The sequence below is a fragment of the Mustelus asterias genome, chromosome 6 (genome assembly GCF_964213995.1).
Source record: "Mustelus asterias chromosome 6, sMusAst1.hap1.1, whole genome shotgun sequence".
Classification (NCBI taxonomy): domain Eukaryota; kingdom Metazoa; phylum Chordata; class Chondrichthyes; order Carcharhiniformes; family Triakidae; genus Mustelus; species Mustelus asterias.
In genome coordinates, this window is record NC_135806.1 from 77,149,058 (window position 1) to 77,166,270 (window position 17,213).

The 17,213-nt window shown below is 43.4% G+C and overlaps 1 protein-coding gene across 1 annotated transcript in view; it reads right to left on the reverse strand.

Moving 5' to 3' along the window:
• The window catches only part of prdm6 (PR domain containing 6), a 254,465-nt gene that overhangs the window by 25,378 nt on the left and 211,874 nt on the right, over positions 1–17,213 (reverse strand). The window lies entirely within an intron of this gene.

Sequence of the window (17,213 nt, forward strand, 5' to 3'; positions counted from 1 at the left end):
CACCCAGGCCCTATCCCCGTAACCCCATGTATTTACCCCGCTAATCCCCCTGACACTAAGGAACAATTTAGCAACTTAGTCAATCTACCTAATCCACACATCTTTGGAGTGTGGGAGGAAACCCACGCAGACACGAGGAGAATATGCAAATTCCATAAAGACAGTCACCTGAGGCAGGAATTGAACCTATGTCCCTGGCGCTGTGAGGTGGCAGTGCTAACCACTGTGCCACCATGCCGCCCACTGCTAGTGGCCATCAAACGCATGGTGGCCTTCAAGGCCAATGGATCCTTTCAGGTTGGAGCCAGTGACATTGTTAACATATTGCAGTTCACCATTCATTAATGCATCTGAGAGATCACAGAGGCTCTGCACATCAGGTGACGGGGTTTCATAGTCTATTTTCGAAGTAGGAGAATTGGCACTTGGTTACGTTAGTGTAGGGGGCCTCCCCATGGAGCATATGCGATTAACAGCATGCATGTGATAAGTACTGCATCTCAAAAGGAAAATGCATCACACCTGCAAGGATTAGCATTCACCGCGATCTTCCCTCCTGCCATCACTCAACTGTGGCTTGGATCCAACGATGACACCAAGCCTTGGATGGGTGTTGTACTAGCAGCAGCCACCACTTCCTCAGCTGCCCTGCAGTTCAATAGAACTGCTGGCGTCAGATTAGCTGGAAATTCTGAGTGGGCAGGACTTCCACCCCTGTGGTCCTTGATCCCGGGGGAAGGCTCATCACTGGCCTGTCAAGTGCCTTCCTGAAAAGAGGCAATGTGGGTTTCTTGCTGGCTGTCTTGCCAGCAGCTGAGACCTCCATTGCCTCCACAAGATTCTGCCTGAAGTTTGCATGTTGCTTGGATTCATTTGAATGGATATCGGTTAATCGCACAATGTGATTCCTGAGCCCATTAACAATCCTTACTGAATATTTAGCCCCAGGGCCTTGACATCAAAGGTAGCAACTGAAAAACATTATCTTTTTTTTCATTAAATATAGATTTGGATGGTCTAGATAAGCAAGATCAGTGCAAAATGATCCCTAATAGGGGCCTAAATTGGCTGAATATTTGCACTTTATGTTCAAACATAAATGTCAGAAAAACTATAAATAATATTTTCATCATTAATCTTTCTTCAGTGTTTCAACTTCTAACATTACATCAAAGGAAGCCTTATAAAGTCACACACCACCAGATGTTAGACAATCACAAATTAACTGTTGAAATATGATATTCATTAATTTTTAAAAGTGGAACCTTCATTCACACTGTCCTCCTACAATTTAGCAGGCAGAACATTCTATCTGTGAATTTCTCTACTACCTCTGACAGTGCCAATTTTATTACCCAACAGGAGCTGTGCCTTGTGGATCACCTAAATCATTCTCGTAGTTTTATTTATCTCTCTCCACTCCCCCCTCCTCCTCGCCAGGCAGGGTGTTCTACTGGCATTCAGTGCTCTATCCAGAAGCCAAGTCAGATTGTGGATTTTCTATTCTGAATGTCTGTAGAGATTGTCATTTTAATCCAAAACGCCCCTCACATTGGAGGCACAGTGGCACAGTGGATAGCATTGCTGCCTCACAGCGCCCGGCTTGGGTCACTGTCTATGGGGAGTTTGCAGGTTCTCCTTTTCTCTTTATCCTTCGGGTGCTCCGGTTTCCTCCCACAGTCTGAAAGATGTGCTGGTCAGGTGCATTGGCCATGCTAAATTCTTCCTCAGTGTACCCAAACAGGCCCTGGAGTGTGGCGACTAGGGGATTTTCACAGTAACTTCATTGCAGTGTTCATGTAAGCCTACTTGTGACACTATTACTTAAACTTTAAACTTTAAAACATTTTGCTTGTCTAGCAATGGAACAGATAAAAAGGATCACAATTGATTTATTAATAAAACCTTATGGTAGTTTATTGTTCAAAAAGATGTTGAAAGTGAAGTAATATGCACCAGAGCCTCACAGACTACTATATTTCAGACCAGTCGAACGTCAGAAAGGGGAACTACAATTCTGATAGCACTTCACTGCTCTGGTGACAGGAGACAGCAGATGAAGGTCGTCACTTGTTGTTCAATGAAGTGAGTTTCCTTTGGCCCTCTTAAATTGGAGTGAGATATTAGATTTCTCTAGCATTGTGTAATGTATCAAAGTATAATTCATTGTCTGTAAGAGCGGTATGTTTACCAGCACTGATTTTATACAAACAAACGCAAATAAAAAACAGGACACAGTCAGAGACAAACATTAGTGGATATCTGTCAATGGAAATGGAAATTAAAATTGGGCTGGATGTATAACAGGCAGCTCATCCACTCCTGCCTGTTTTGCACCCCATTGAATTCGAATCTTAATCTTGAGGTGTTTCTGTTTACTGATAGTATATACCAAGAACATTGGACAAAATCAAGCCTGGAGCTCACAAAGGCATGAATGAGACAGATCAGTTGAGTCAGGAGTGTAGAGGGTGGTAGAGGTAGTCTTTGTGAATGTGAGGTTAGAGCTCAGCTCCAGGTCAAACAGGGCACTGAGGTTATGAGCAGTCCAGTTCAGCCTGAGCCAGTGCCTGGGGAGGGGAACTCAAACCAAAAGTTCATAATAAATACATAATGAGATAAGAATTCCTTTAAGGTTGACGCAGCAATGATAATACTAGCTTGGAAAATGTAACCATCATTTGTTGACGTGTCCTCCCCCCATTTTCCCATTTGTTTTTTCAGAGGCGCAGATCTCAGAATCCTCTGATTCTGCAGCCGTAACATTTGTTCCACTTTACAGATTGTCAGGAAAACAATGGAAAATTGATTTTCTTTACATTTCTGGCTGCAACAATAGCAGTACAGCTCCTTTGGGTTACTTTCTGCAGAGTTATTTTTGCCACGTCCCAACTGTTTCTTACTTTGTCACAAATGGTAATTGATTAAGCCAGAGTTCAGTTTGGAGGAAGCTGAATTATATAGGCAGTCTTTTGTCAGACAGAGAGCTGAGGAATTGGTTTCTATGGCTTTAAAAACTTGGGATGCTGTTTACACTTTTTCAGCTGCAAGGTACCAGCCTGAAAAGATAAATTGTACTCCTGGCACAGACCCTCGCCTCGTGAACCAAATATGAGAGCATTGAAGGCATGTTATACACAATTTTCCATTCAATTACGCAGCACAGCATTGTGGTGAAGCACTCCAACAATTTCCCCTGCCGACTCCCAGCAGGCGAGATGCCATGCCAGGAGTGGCACATTCATAAAATCTAAATGTCCAAAATGCCTGAAGAATGTATGGCAGAGCGAGCGTACAAGAGATGCATAGCAAAATTAGATGCCAAGAAAATGATGATAAATAGATGTTGTCGCAGACAGATCTGGTCAATGAATAAAGAGCACATGTTGATTGAAACACAGCTTAGCTGTAGTTGCCTTTTTACTTTTGATCGATGATTTTGGACAGCAGAGAGTTGCTATGAAAAGGCCCAGAGGTCAGTTTGTATATATTTTATCCTTAAACCAAACTTTCTGAAATGTTGACTGATCTGGATTGTCTACTGCAGTATTGGAAAGCCAGAGAATTCCACCTTTGTTTACTATAGAATCCCAGGGGTCCTGCTCATGCTGTGCTGAGCAATTATCTGTTTTTATTGGCCTACTAAAACCATAATTTAAAACTCCCCAACATTAAATTTGCTGAACATAGCTTTTAACATATTCAAATTTCTTTCGAATGCTTCAGTCTATTTTTTAAAAATCATTTCTTCGCAGAGATTGATATAGATTGGTGAAAGCGAGGATTTTACAGTGTAACTAACATTTATTGTTTTTTCACTTCAATTCAATGACAAGATCTAGATAAGCTAAAGGATGTGTAGTGTTTGGTAATAGGCTTGCAATTTAGAGATAGATTTCCTGAGATCCTGTGCCATTGGCAGGGCCTTGCAGTGGGCAGGAAAGAAAATTTCAGTCAGTGCACCAGTGATTTTTCAAAATGGGTTAAAGGGATATGGGGAGCAGGTAGGGAGATGGATTTGAGACCAGGCTCAAAGGGCTGAATTTGCCTACTTCTGCTCCTAATTCCCATGTTCCAATGTATGTAACCTCTGTCCAAGTCCTGCCAATGGCACAGAGTCTCAGGAAATGTTGTCAATAAAATCAATCCCAAGATCGCTAATCTGTATAAATTATTTGAAGGTATCCTTGCCTTCAGTCAAGAGATTGGGGCAGACTTCTCTATTTACTTTAATAGAACTTGAGTCCACCCCAAGCTTGCATCCTGTCCCCAAACAATTCCCCACGGTGCAAGTGACGCAAATCTTAGAGTTGATGGGTGCTCGGCAGCCCGTGGAAATAACTCCCTACTTTATTTCCCAGCTCCTGTCTGCTCACGCTTTCAGGCATGACAGCAGAGGGAATTTGGACACAAGCTTCTGATTCTTATTTGCTGGATTACCCAAACAATTATGTCCAGTGGGAGAATAACGCTCTTACTGCAATGGCGTTTTAAATATAGCTCAAAATGGCTGGCATTGGAATGGAAGTTAAGAAATCAGATAATGATGACTTACATTTCAAATTGTTATTAGTGGAATAGCTGGAAGGCAGTTGTGATTGAGTCGTAACTATTTGTATTTTATAATGATATAAAGACACCAATCACTCAAAGGTTTGTGTAAGCACGTTTATTGAGGCTAGACACAAGAGAACATATGAAAATATCCAAACTGTGCTGTGCTCTGTTCACAAGCAAAAATGAAACTGAGGTAGGAATTTTCCCGTCCCGCTGCTACAGGGGGTTGTCCCCTTCCAAAGAAATATAACCAATTACAATACATATTCATGTTCAGTTCTAAACTGATGAATCTATAGGCAGAATTTTATGGCCTCGTTACAACAGAGGTGGGGCAGTAAAATGGGGCAAGCTGTTCAAAGGTCCATTGACTTTGGTGGGACTGAAAAATGCTACCAGTGGGAGGTGCCAGAAAGTTCCATCCTATGACTCTCTAAGACAGAGAGGTGATCTACTTGTATGCCCAGATCTTGTAATGGTAACCTTAGTCTGGAGGTTTCTTTAATTGGTCACAGTGATCTTTGTCATTCTTGGATGACGTGTCTGTTTACATTGGGGATCTTGCCCAAGATGCAACAGAACTCTATGCTGGTGTGGAGCTGCAAGGAATTTGTCCTAGTTTATGCCTCAAACTAGGCATTTGAGGCATAAATGTAATTGCTTCATAGGATGTTGGTTCCAAACAAATCCTTGTCACCTTGGCTGGTTGTCACATACCTTTTATGAGATCCTGGATGTGAACTTGTTGTCCCAACTGTAAACTTGACAGCCATGTGTATTATCTACAAAACGCACTGCAGGAACTCACCAACGTTCCTTAGGCAATACCTTCCAAATCCACGACCACTACCATCCTGAAGGGCAAGAGCAGCAGATACTTGGGAATATCACCACCTGGAAATCCCCCTCCAAATTGCTCACCATCCTGACTTGGAAATATATCGCCATTCCTTCACTGTCTCTGGGTCCAAATCCTGGAACTCCTTCCCTAACAGCACTGTGGCTGTATCTATACCCCAGGAACTGCAGCAGTTCAAGAAGGCAGCTCACCACTACTTCTCAAGAGCAACTAGGGTTGGCAATAAATGCTGGCCTAGCCACCAATGCCCGCATCCTATAAAGAAAATGAATTAAAAGAAAAAATCTGTAACCCCATTTTTATCAAGTAAGTTGGTCATCTTCTCTTATAGTTTTATCAGTTGCTGTCTAGTTTCTGAGAGAGTACAATGCGCAAGAATAGTTAAACTTGTATGCACTGGTCTGCTGAATATGATGTGGAGATGCTGGCGTTGGACTGGGGTGGGCACAGTAAGAAGTCTCACAATACCAGGTTAAAGTCCAACAGATTTATGTGGTATCACGAGTTTTCGGAGCACTGCTCCTTCATCAGGTGAGTGGCCACAGCATCTGTGGAGAGAGAATAGAGCTAACATTTCGGGTCTGAATGACCATTCGCCAGAGCTGAAGGCAATAGAAAATAGGACAAGATTTATACTGTTGGGGTAAGGGTGTTGTAATTGACAACAAGGCAAAGGGAATGTAAATGGTGGTGATCATGGTTAAGAAGGGTGCTGATAGCAGCCATTAAGAGATCAGAATGTGTAAATGGTAGAACAAGGGTAAGAAGAGTTTCAAATGACAACCTGAGACATGTAAGGGGAGACCATAGGGGGAAAACAAGATGCAAAGCAAGATTTTTAAAAAGTAGAAAAATGAAACGATGGAAGATTTAAAAATAAATAAATAAAATGAAATGGAAATGGGGAGAAGGTGGAGGAGTGAGTTCATGCTCTGAAGTTGTTGAATTCAATGTTCAGTCCGGAAGGTTGTAAAGTGCCTCATCGGAAGATGAGGTGCTGTTTCTCCAGTTTGCTTTGGGCTTCACTGGAACATTGCAATAGGCCAAGGACGGACATGTGGACAGGACAGCAGGGTGGTGTGTTGAAATGACAAGCGACATGAAGGTCTGTGTCCTGCCTGCGGATGGGCTGAAGGTGTTCTGCAAAGTGGTCACCCAGTCTGGGTTTGATCTCTCCGATGTAGAGTAGACCACGTTGGGAACAGCGAAGGACAAGGGGAATCCTATCCTGGTTCTGGGAGGGAGGGGTGGGGTGAGAGCAGTGGCCTGGGAGATGGATCGGACATAGTTGAGAGCCCTGTCAACCACAGTGGGTGGGAAACCACGATTAAGGAAGAAAGAAGACATATTAGCAGCGCCATTTTAGAAAGTGGCATCATCGGAACGGATGTGGCGGACAAACCTTCCATATACACAGGATCACTGACATGGATGCCATCATCTCACGTGAGAACACCATCCACCAGGTACACGGTACATACACTTGCAACTCGGTCAACGTTGTCTACCTGCTACACTGCAGGAAAGGATGTCCCGAGGCATGGTACATTGGGGAGACCATGCAGACGCTATGACAGCTCGACAATCATCAGGCAAGAGTGTTCTCTTCCTGTTGGGGAACACTTCAGCGGTCACGGGCATTCGGCCTCTGATCTTTGGGTAAGCGTTCTCCAAGGCGGCCTTCACGACACACGACAGCGCAGAGTCGCTGAGCAGAGACTGATAGCCAAGTTCCGCACACATGAGGACGGCCTCAACCAGGATCTTGGGATCATGTCACACTATCTGTAACCTCCATGACTTGCCCGGGCTTGCAAAATCTCACTAACTGTCCTGTCTGGAGACAATACACATCTCTTTAACCTGCGCTTAACGCTCTCTCCACTCACATTGTCTGTACCTTTGGGACTTGATCACCTGTAAAGACTCGCATTCCAACCATTATTTTGTAAATTGAGTTTGTGTCTTTATATGCCCTGTTTGTGAACAGAACTCCCACTCACCTGACGAAGGGGCAGCGCTCCGAAAGCTAGTGGATTTTGCTACCAAATAAACCTGTTGGACTTTAACCTGGCGTTGTGAGACTTCTTACTGTGTTTACCCCGTCCAATGCTGGCATCTCCACATCATGTTTTGAATGATGCCAACTTCATCAATACAGTACTACCTTCACAGCACTACTTCCGCCCACCCAGACCTCTCCTCGGCTTAAGTAGAATTATTTGCCCTTGCTACAATTGAGACCCGTAAATGGCCAGTTATTGACCACTTAAGGACTGTTTTCCACCCAGTCTTTTCCATCCGGTCACCCTGCACTCATCAGCTAAGTGAGAATAGCATCACACTCCTGAGTTTTGTTCCAAGCGTCTCCTGTAAGGGCAGCATATGTTGCTCATTTCTAATTAGCCGTGAACTGAGTGGTTTGCTAGGCCATTCAGAGAGCAGTTAAGAATCAATCACATTGCTGTGGATATGGAGTCACATGTAGGCCAGACTAGATAAGGGCGTTAGATTTCCTTCCCAAAGGACCTTGATGAGCCAAATGGGTTTTTAACAACAATCAGTGAGAGTTTCATGGTCACCAGTACTGAGACTAGTCTTCAGATCCAAATTTACTAAATTAATTTAAATTTCACCCCACGGTACCATGGGGCCCTGTGGCCGATCGCAAGCCTCCCGGCTCCAGCTGGACCGATCAACTCCCACACTAGCCCCCCCCCCCCCCCCCCCCCAGCCAGACTAATTGAGCCCCCTGCCCTGCAACTGAACACTATGCAGAGTGGCAGTGGTGCGCCATCCCCTGCCCCCACCTATTGCTGTGCAGAGTGCGCAGCGATCCCCCCTGCCCTTCAGGCACCACCTCCTTGGCAGTGCCAGTGTGTCAGATTGGCACTGCCCAAGGGGCAGCACCCCCTTGACCCGACCTCCCGGGAGTAGGGGTGGGGGGGCCTCAATGGCCTCTGGTTCTACTGGCGAGGTCATCACACCTCGTCCCTGTTGCTGGGGACCAGCTGAGATTCTCACCGGATTAAACATCCCCCGGCGAGGCCGCACAGGCAAGTGAGCCTGAACGACTGAGTCCTGGTGTGGCTAATTTCATTGAAATGATATGTAAATGACATTTAAATAATTTATTCAGCCTCTCGCTGGAAATGGGCGCGAGAGGTGAGAAATCGGGAGCGAACCTGATATCTTGGCTCTCTCGCAATCTTACTGGCTCGCCCCGCCTATCAGCCAGTGGGGGGCAACGGTAAGATCGCCCCCTTTGTGTTTGTCTTCACTTTAGAAAAGATAAATAACATCCCAAAAATAATGGTGAATCAGGAGATAAAAGGGAGGAAGGAACTTAAAATAATTACAAACACTGCACATTCATAAATAAGCTTGATCAAGTACATACAAAAAGGGTTGCTATCAATATATAAGTTGCATATTGTCTTCGCAAAGGTGGAGGAATCCTTCACATGAGCATGGAAAACTCACCAAGAACTGTTCAGGATGAATAAGGACCATAAGAATAGGACAAATCCTATCACATATTTGGTGCTGATCCAATGGATACAAATTTGGAACTGTTATTAAAAATGTTGTGCACTTTATTCACATAATGCAGGACAGGCCTACCAAGCATCAAGCCTGTTGCCCCCACATGCAGGTCAGAGGCAGCCACAGGGGCTGGTGAGTGGTGAGGTGGGCTGCCTTAGGTCTCAGGGATTTTATCTCAGTTGTTTCGTGAAATATTTGGCCCTCTAGTCCTCTCACTGCCTCATGTCCCTATCCACTCTCCAAGCCCCATCCATGCCAATGTGACGATGTGGTACATTGATTCTGTGCAGAGTATATACTGGGCAAATGGGTGTGGAAGGACTGTGAGTTGGCAAGGAGGATATCGGGGAGCATTGGGGTAGAGACATGGGTTGACATGGAAGTATGTGGTGTTTTTGGGATTGGTGGGGTGAGTTGGCATTGAGGGGTTGAGGGGGGGGCATGGTTAAGAGTCTTTGAAGTTATCTCTCAGAAAGTTCCTACATCCAAGATTCACGACACCTCAGAAAGGGCCTTGAACCTTGACTCATTGAGAAGTTGGCCCAATTCAAGAAAAATTAGGGGTCTGAGAGATACCAAGCCCTGCAACGGCATCTGCCAGGTCGGGGATGGAAGGTGCGGTTCACTGCATGCACCCTCCTCCCTCACCAGTGAAAACTGGGATGTCAGGAACGGTGGTGGAAATCCCTGAATCATCTCCCATCCGCCATTACTCCATAAAAATCCAATCCATGATTACAACACAGCGGGTAAAGGACAGCCACTATCCTCCATCCTACATTGAGTAACATCACTGAAGATCCACTGGACTTTTAATAATTGTTGTGATTTCATTCTTAGTAACAGGAAGACTTATAATCTGTCAGAAGGAGTTTTTATTGAACAAGTACATCCCTGGATTAAATTTCTTTCGATGCCAACACGTACTATTTATTTTCCTTCAAATCAAAATTTAATTAGAAGTTCTGTAGTGGCAATGGCTGTCCTGAATTATTTTCAGAAGAATTATAATATTTTGATGCATTTCAAAGATTAGCAAGGAAAGCTATTACCACTTCAAAAAGACATCAGGTAAAATCAGATCACTGGCTTTGCCATAGTAAGTCCCAATTGCATCATAACCCTTTCCAAAAGATGACAGGAATAAGGTGTTAAAAAAATAAGTAGAGCCAACAAGGTCACTCATAAGTAACGCCTTTAGATTAAAAGAAATCTATTTTCCATTCTGACCCCGAAACCTCTTCAATTAATTATAAAAATCTATTTACACAGTAACCTGGTTAAAATCAATCAGATTGTTGAAGTGTTTCCATGAATCTTCCTAAGGTTTACAGTGCAGCAGCAGCAGATGTCTGTATATATCTGAATATATCGGTACTTAGAGCAGGTTTGAATGTGTTAGCTGAGTTCCATAAAAGTTTATTTTTTGGATTTTGTTCCATGATTAACATTTAGTACTGGAACATGTAGGTAACAACTTTAGGGCAATTTTACCTGTCTGATCTCTACCAAGCACTTTGACGCAATACATCATTTAATGCTTCAGTGTGCCTCTCACCATAAGAGTGACTATTCCCAGCTTGGTATTGAAGTGGCAAGACTGAAGTGCAGCAAATTTTATACTGGACCAACCTTGCCAACTTTGGCAAAGTCAACCTAATTAATTACTGTATATGTAGTCAATTCCCAAAAGAACTATTTTTAAGTAAATGGCCGATGCCATTTAAAAGGACTTCTAAATTCTGGATGGACAAAGCTCGAAAGGATTGGTCAAGGACATGAGTGCTGCCTTTATGATATTCCTTTGGATATTCTTGTGAAGATGGCCTGTAGTGTGTTAGCGTTTACTAACAGGGGGTTGGAGTTTAAGAGCCGTGGGGTTATGCTGCAACTGTACAGGACCTTGGTGAGACCACATTTGGAATATTGTGTGCAGTTCTGGTCACCTCACTATAAGAAGGATGTGGAAGCGCTGGAAAGAGTGCAAAGGAGATTTACCAGGGTGCTGCCTGGCTTGGAGGGTAGGTCTTATGAGGAAAGGTTGAGGGAGCTAGGGCTGTTCTCTCTGGAGCGGAGGAGGTTGAGGGGAGACTCAATAGAGGTTTATAAAATGATGAAGGGGATAGATGAGTGAACGTTCAAAGACTGGCCGAAGGGCCTGTTCTGTGCTGTACTGTTCTATGTTCTATGAACCTTCCTTCTGGAAGAAATAGAAGGATCCCATAGTACTTTGCCCCTAGTAGCTCCATTGGCCTGATTGATATGAGGTGAAAAACAGAGCTGTCTCTCCAAAAGCTAAAAGACAATGGAGCTGAGAAAATCGTCCACAGAAAGGCGTTATATCAGGTGAATGGGCAGATTATATACGCCACAAAATGTTTTGTTTCACCCTGCTAAACCCTGACAGTTAAAGATTCGTAACATATCACATTCTACGCTTTACATCCCGTACTGCAAGAGACACATGTGATTCCTGCCATTTCAACAGGAACTGCTGTCACAATACCATCGGGAAAGGTGAGCCAACAATACAAGCTACCAATAAGATATTTATTTACTGGCATACGAACTGGGGTGCAAGGTGGGCACTTGGCTCTCATTTCATGTGCTTTTCAAACTTCCAACACCACCACGCAACTTTACTGTTTGTCCCATGGGGCAGTATGTAAAAGAAAGGAGCAAACTCAAATTGAGAGAGGACCCCTCATTTTGGGGCTTTTAAATTAATATGAACAGGCTAACTTGCCAACTTCAAGCGTAAGAACATGCCAGGAGTAAGGGATGATGATGTTAGAGACCTCCTCAAAGCTCAGGACTTCTTCCAACTCACTGACTTACTCTTTGCATGGTAAAGCATTTAGCTGCATGCATTCTTCCAGCATATTAGCCCCTGACCTATATTATTAGTTAACCTTTATTGATAGGGTAGGGGGTCTTTGCATTCAGAATTTCAAAATATGTTTCTCTTTGTCAAACAAAAGAAGTAACACCAGGACATAGAACATAATATCAACAAACTCTCCTCACTTGTACTGAATGAAATTTGATTCCATTTTATTTCATTCGGATGAGATGATAAACCAAGGTCCTGTTTGCTCTCTCAGGTGGACATAAAAGATCCCATGGCACTATTTCAAAGAAGCGCAGGGAAGTTATCCCTGGTGTTCTGGTCAATATTTATTCCTCATTCAACATCTGAAACAGCAGATTGTCTAGTCATCATCACATCGCTGTTTATGGGAGCTTGCTGTGTGTGCAGATTGGCTGTCGGCATTAGAACAATGATTTGATTTGATTTATTTTTGTCACATGTATTAGTATACAGTGAAAAGTATCGTTTCTTGCGTTATAGAGACAAAGCATACCGTTCATAGAGAAGGAAATGAGAGAGCGCAGAATGTAGTGTTACAGTCATTGTTGGGGTGTAGAGAAAGATAATGAAGTTTTAGAAGCATAGAATGAGAGTAAAAGATAGAATTAGAAGGTATGCTAGGCACAGCTTGCAAGAAGCCACCTCGCTCCGGTGCCATCTTGGAGTAGTGAACAAAATACTTCCAGGCACTTCATTGACTGTAAAGTGTTTTGGGATGTCCTGAGGTCATGAAAGGCATAATGTAAATGCAAGGCTTGTTAAAACTATGTCCAAAGAAATAAGGTATTAGTGAATGAAAGGACTAGCATTTCAGTTGTCTGGAAAGATCGAGCAGCTCCCTACAATATAATCATGTCAAAATCTCTGATGACTGCCAGGACTATATTGTACCTTTATTCAATTGGTCTTTGTGATCGTCTCAATGGTGTTGTGAGAGAAGGCAAGAGGGTAACTTTAGTCTCCCTGAAGTTATCCCTTCTGCCTGGCTTCTCCATTGAATAGTTCATGCATTAAAACATCATGACTGCTGCAGGGGAAACTGGGATTTGCCTCAATGATCCTGCTTTGCGGGTCACAAACCATCTGAATTTCCATGAAGTGGAAATGCTTGCAGTTTGTGCCAGGTCCCATGTAATAGTTTGGAATGAGTCTGAGGAAAGATTCAAGGCTGTGGAGATGCCTTTCCAAAACGAGGTGGTCTGAACATTAGTTTGGAGCAGACGTCACAATTCTGTGCCAACCACCCTGAAGTGTAATTTGACAGGCAATTTTCCCTGGCTATTTCTAGGTATGTGCATCTGCATTTGTACACACAGCTGTGTGAATAGGACAAGTGGGAAAATGTGTCTCTCAGGAGTCTACCTTTTTTGCCTTCTCCAAATAACACAAAAAGAGAATTGTGCCCATTACAATTCCCATAATCCAAAAATCTGCTTGTAAAAATGATAAATTCTGCTGGCAAGAATTAGGACAAAAGCCTAGAAAAATATACAAAATACCAACTATGCTTAACATTCCACTGTCACAAACCCAAGTTCAAGTCGACATTCATATATGCTCCAAGAAAGTTCCTTCCTCTTTAAATAGCAAATTCCTCAGGACAAAGTGATTTTGAACTGGATTGCCTGTTTTACACCAATGATCTGAGGGCACAGTACAACATTGTTGGCAAATTGTGCTTGTATGAATAACATTGGCCGGGAATCTCTGACCTCGTTCACCTGCCACCGCTGCCAGCGAGAACAGAGAATTTGGCACTCGGCCAAAACTCCATTCACTGTAGCAGAACTGGAAAATCAGAGCCACAGGTAAGGTCAGAGAATTCTTTAAAATAAAGCTTCACCCATTTTTAGTGAGAGCACCATTGCCTGACCTAAAACATTGACCTGAAGATGTATGAAATACAATGGGTGGAATTTTCCTGCCCTGCCCGCCATGGGAATTATAGTGGGCGACACACAGACCAGGCAAAAGTCCATTGATCTCTGGCAGGATTTTCCGGTCTTGGGGCGAGAGCAACCGGAAAATCCAATGTGTGAAAATCTGTCAATAATGATTTCTGTCTGGATTTCCAGCCTTTGATTGTTGATTCTCCACCAGTGCCAACGCCTATGTAGAATGGAAAATTACCCTATTATACACCTGTTTAAAATGCCATGAGGTATTCCATGTTTCATGATCAAATTTGATCATGCGATCCTCTTGGTAGATTTGATTTGATTTATTATTGTCACATGTATTAATATACAGTGAAAAGTATTGTTTCTTGCGCACTATACAGACAAAACATACCATTCATAGAGAAGGAAACGAGAGAGCACAGAATGTGGTGTTACAGTCATAGCTAGGGTGTAGAGAAAGATCAACTTATTGAAAGCTAGGTCCATTCAAAAGTCTGACAGCAACAGGGAAGAAGCTGTTCTTGAGTCGGTTGGTACGTGACCTCAGACTTTTGTATCTTTTTCTCGATGGAAGAAGGTGGAAGAGAGAATGTCCGGGGTGCGTGGAGTCCTTAATTATGCTGGCTGCTTTGCCGAGGCAGCGGGAAGTGTAGACAGAGTCAATGGATGGAAGGCTGGTTTAACTGGAGTGTAACTGTTCAAGTGAAGTACGTCCATGATGTGTCTGGCTTGTAAATTACCAACACAGAACTTTTTAACAGCGAAGAAGGTCTTGGTGCAATATTAAATATTGCTGTTACTAAGATATTGCAGAAGAGCACATGGACCTGTACGCTAGAATTTTGTCCATTTTAATGAGTCAATTCTTAGATTTCCCAAATGTAGTGTTTTTTATAAAGTATGTGGTTCATACCTGTGATGCCCATTTTATCAGCAGATGCATAACAGTATGAGTTATTCTAAGTACACTGCTATGCTAAACCTCTATTTTCAGCTCCCCAGCATCTGCCTACAGGGTTCCAATTTGAACAGAACAAAAATGTAAAGCAGCATGAGCAGCAGCAGCATGTAAGGGCAGCACGGTAGCACAGTGGTTAGCACTGCTGCTTCACAGCTCCAGGGTCCCGGGTTCGATTCCCGGCTCGGGTCACTGTCTGTGTGGAGTTTACGCATTCTCCTCGTGTCTGCGTGGGTTTCTTCCGGGTGCTCCGGTTTCCTCCCACAGTCCAAAGATGTGCGGGTTAGGTTGATTGGCCAGGTTAAAAATTGCCCCTTAGAGTCCTGAGATGCGTAGGTTAGAGGGATTAGCGGGTAAAATATGTGGGGGTAGGGCCTGGGTGGGATTGTGGTCAGTGCAGACTCGATGGGCATAATGGCCTCCTTCTGCACTGTAGGGATTCTATGATTCTATGATGTTAGGTAGCAGGGTGTTGTTCAATGAATGTCATACCCTATGCCCCACACAGACCTTTATCTTCACCTGTGTTAGAAAAACTGGAATGATGTGAATTGGTTGGGGAGGACAATGGATCAGTTTTCACTCCACTCTCCACCCCCATCAGTACCCAGGTACTGTTCTGGCACAATTCCCTTGATGGTCACCCCAATCAGCGCAGTGCCCAGTTCTGGATGACTTCCCACATAGTCAGCACAGGCCATCACGCATTCACATTGGTCTTTGCCCTCCTGTCATCAACAGCGCAAAGAAGATGTGATGGAACTTCCGTATTGCAGATTGTTTAAATACAGCGAGACCTTGGACCACATCATTGTAACTATGTCTATTCATACTATACCTATTCATAATATCACTATGGGAAGATTCATGTAAGTGCTTTGGCGGTGCCATTCATAAAGCTATTTGCACAACCATCCCTTGAGCTGTCGACCCATCAACACTCTATACCTTGATGCAGAGTGTGCAGCATTCCGAAAGAAATCATGGGAGGAAATGATGGCAGGGCTCAATTTCATTCATTTAAGTCAGAAGTTCTGGACCCTATCTCACCACCTTGAAGCAACCCACAAATCACCTACATTAAATTGTCCATCAGTCACCTGAACACAGTCATTTGTACCATGTTAGAAAGACAGTGACACTAAAGAAAATAAGCTATATCACCTGAAGCAAACTGAAGTAACATGTAGAACACGGCAGTCCTAATCCTGTCAAGATCACAGAACTGGAGAAAGTATTATAGGGCCTGCAGTGCAGCAAGGCAGTGGGATATATACTCTGGACCAGATTCTTAACAAAGACTTTACAAAGTTGATGGACTATTTTAGTTTGTGGCTTCTCATGTTAAATCCCTCAAACGATATCCAGTGTACTCCACCTCTACAATGCTGGTACCAAAAAAGAATAGCCTATCTGTACGGAAGGCCAGAGACTAAAGCATGATTCCAACCCAAAATAGTTGGGAATGACTCTAATTAGGACTCTGTCCATCCGGGAAAACTTGAAGGCAACAGCAGCAAAGGTCAAAGCAGTATTTACCTACTAAACAAACTTGCTGCTGCCACAGCACTTGCCCTATCAAATTCTGCAGCTGAGTACTGTGCACCTCTCTGACAAAGGTTATCACACACACATCTTGTTGACATTCAGTTGAATGCAACAATGCACATCATAACTGGTAGTCTCCGCTCAACACCCCTCTGTGGCTTCCTGTCGTTACAAACATCACTGCCCCAAACATCCACCAACTGACAAAAATCCACAAGCCGGTTGAAACCATCTGTGCTGCATCTCACTTACCACCTGATGAGAACCTGTTCAACCCACCTTCCATCTCGGCGCCCCATGTGGAGCACCCGTCCTGAGCAAGATCTACCAGCAGACATCTTCTGGATCAAGGAATGGGAAACACAGGAAGTCACTAACAAGCCATCTTGTGATAAAACCCATCTGTCAAATAGCAGGCTTTGAAATGCCACCATGACAGTGGTCATTGCTAAATAGGTTCAGGACAGGTCAGCGGCAGTGGCCCTGTGCAGCCAACCTCCACCTCTGGGGTTTCAGTTCAAACTCCTTACACACTTGTGGAGAGACGTAAATAATGTTGCATATTACCGAGGAGTGTCCCCTCTACAGACTAAGCAGTGGACTGATCACCTTGAACTCAGTAACTGAGGAGGCTATCACTTGACTTCAGGAATTTGCATTTGCTAAATAATAAAAGAAGCAGTGTTGACTCATTATTTCCTTAAATAAAAATGAGTAACTTATTTGTTTTGTAAGAAGAAATAATACTGAAGAGAAAATATGAATCCACAATTACGTGAATATGAGTTACATTAAATGACTGGGGAACTCGGAGTTGAACCTACTACCAACCTGCAGGGGCATTAAAAATGCTTTAATCATCATCAGGGAATTTAGACCTGTACTCACTATGATCAGGGAACTTGGACCAGCCATCAGCAAAGATTTAAACACAGTATACCTAAATGGAAGTCAGACTGAAATAAATTTAAT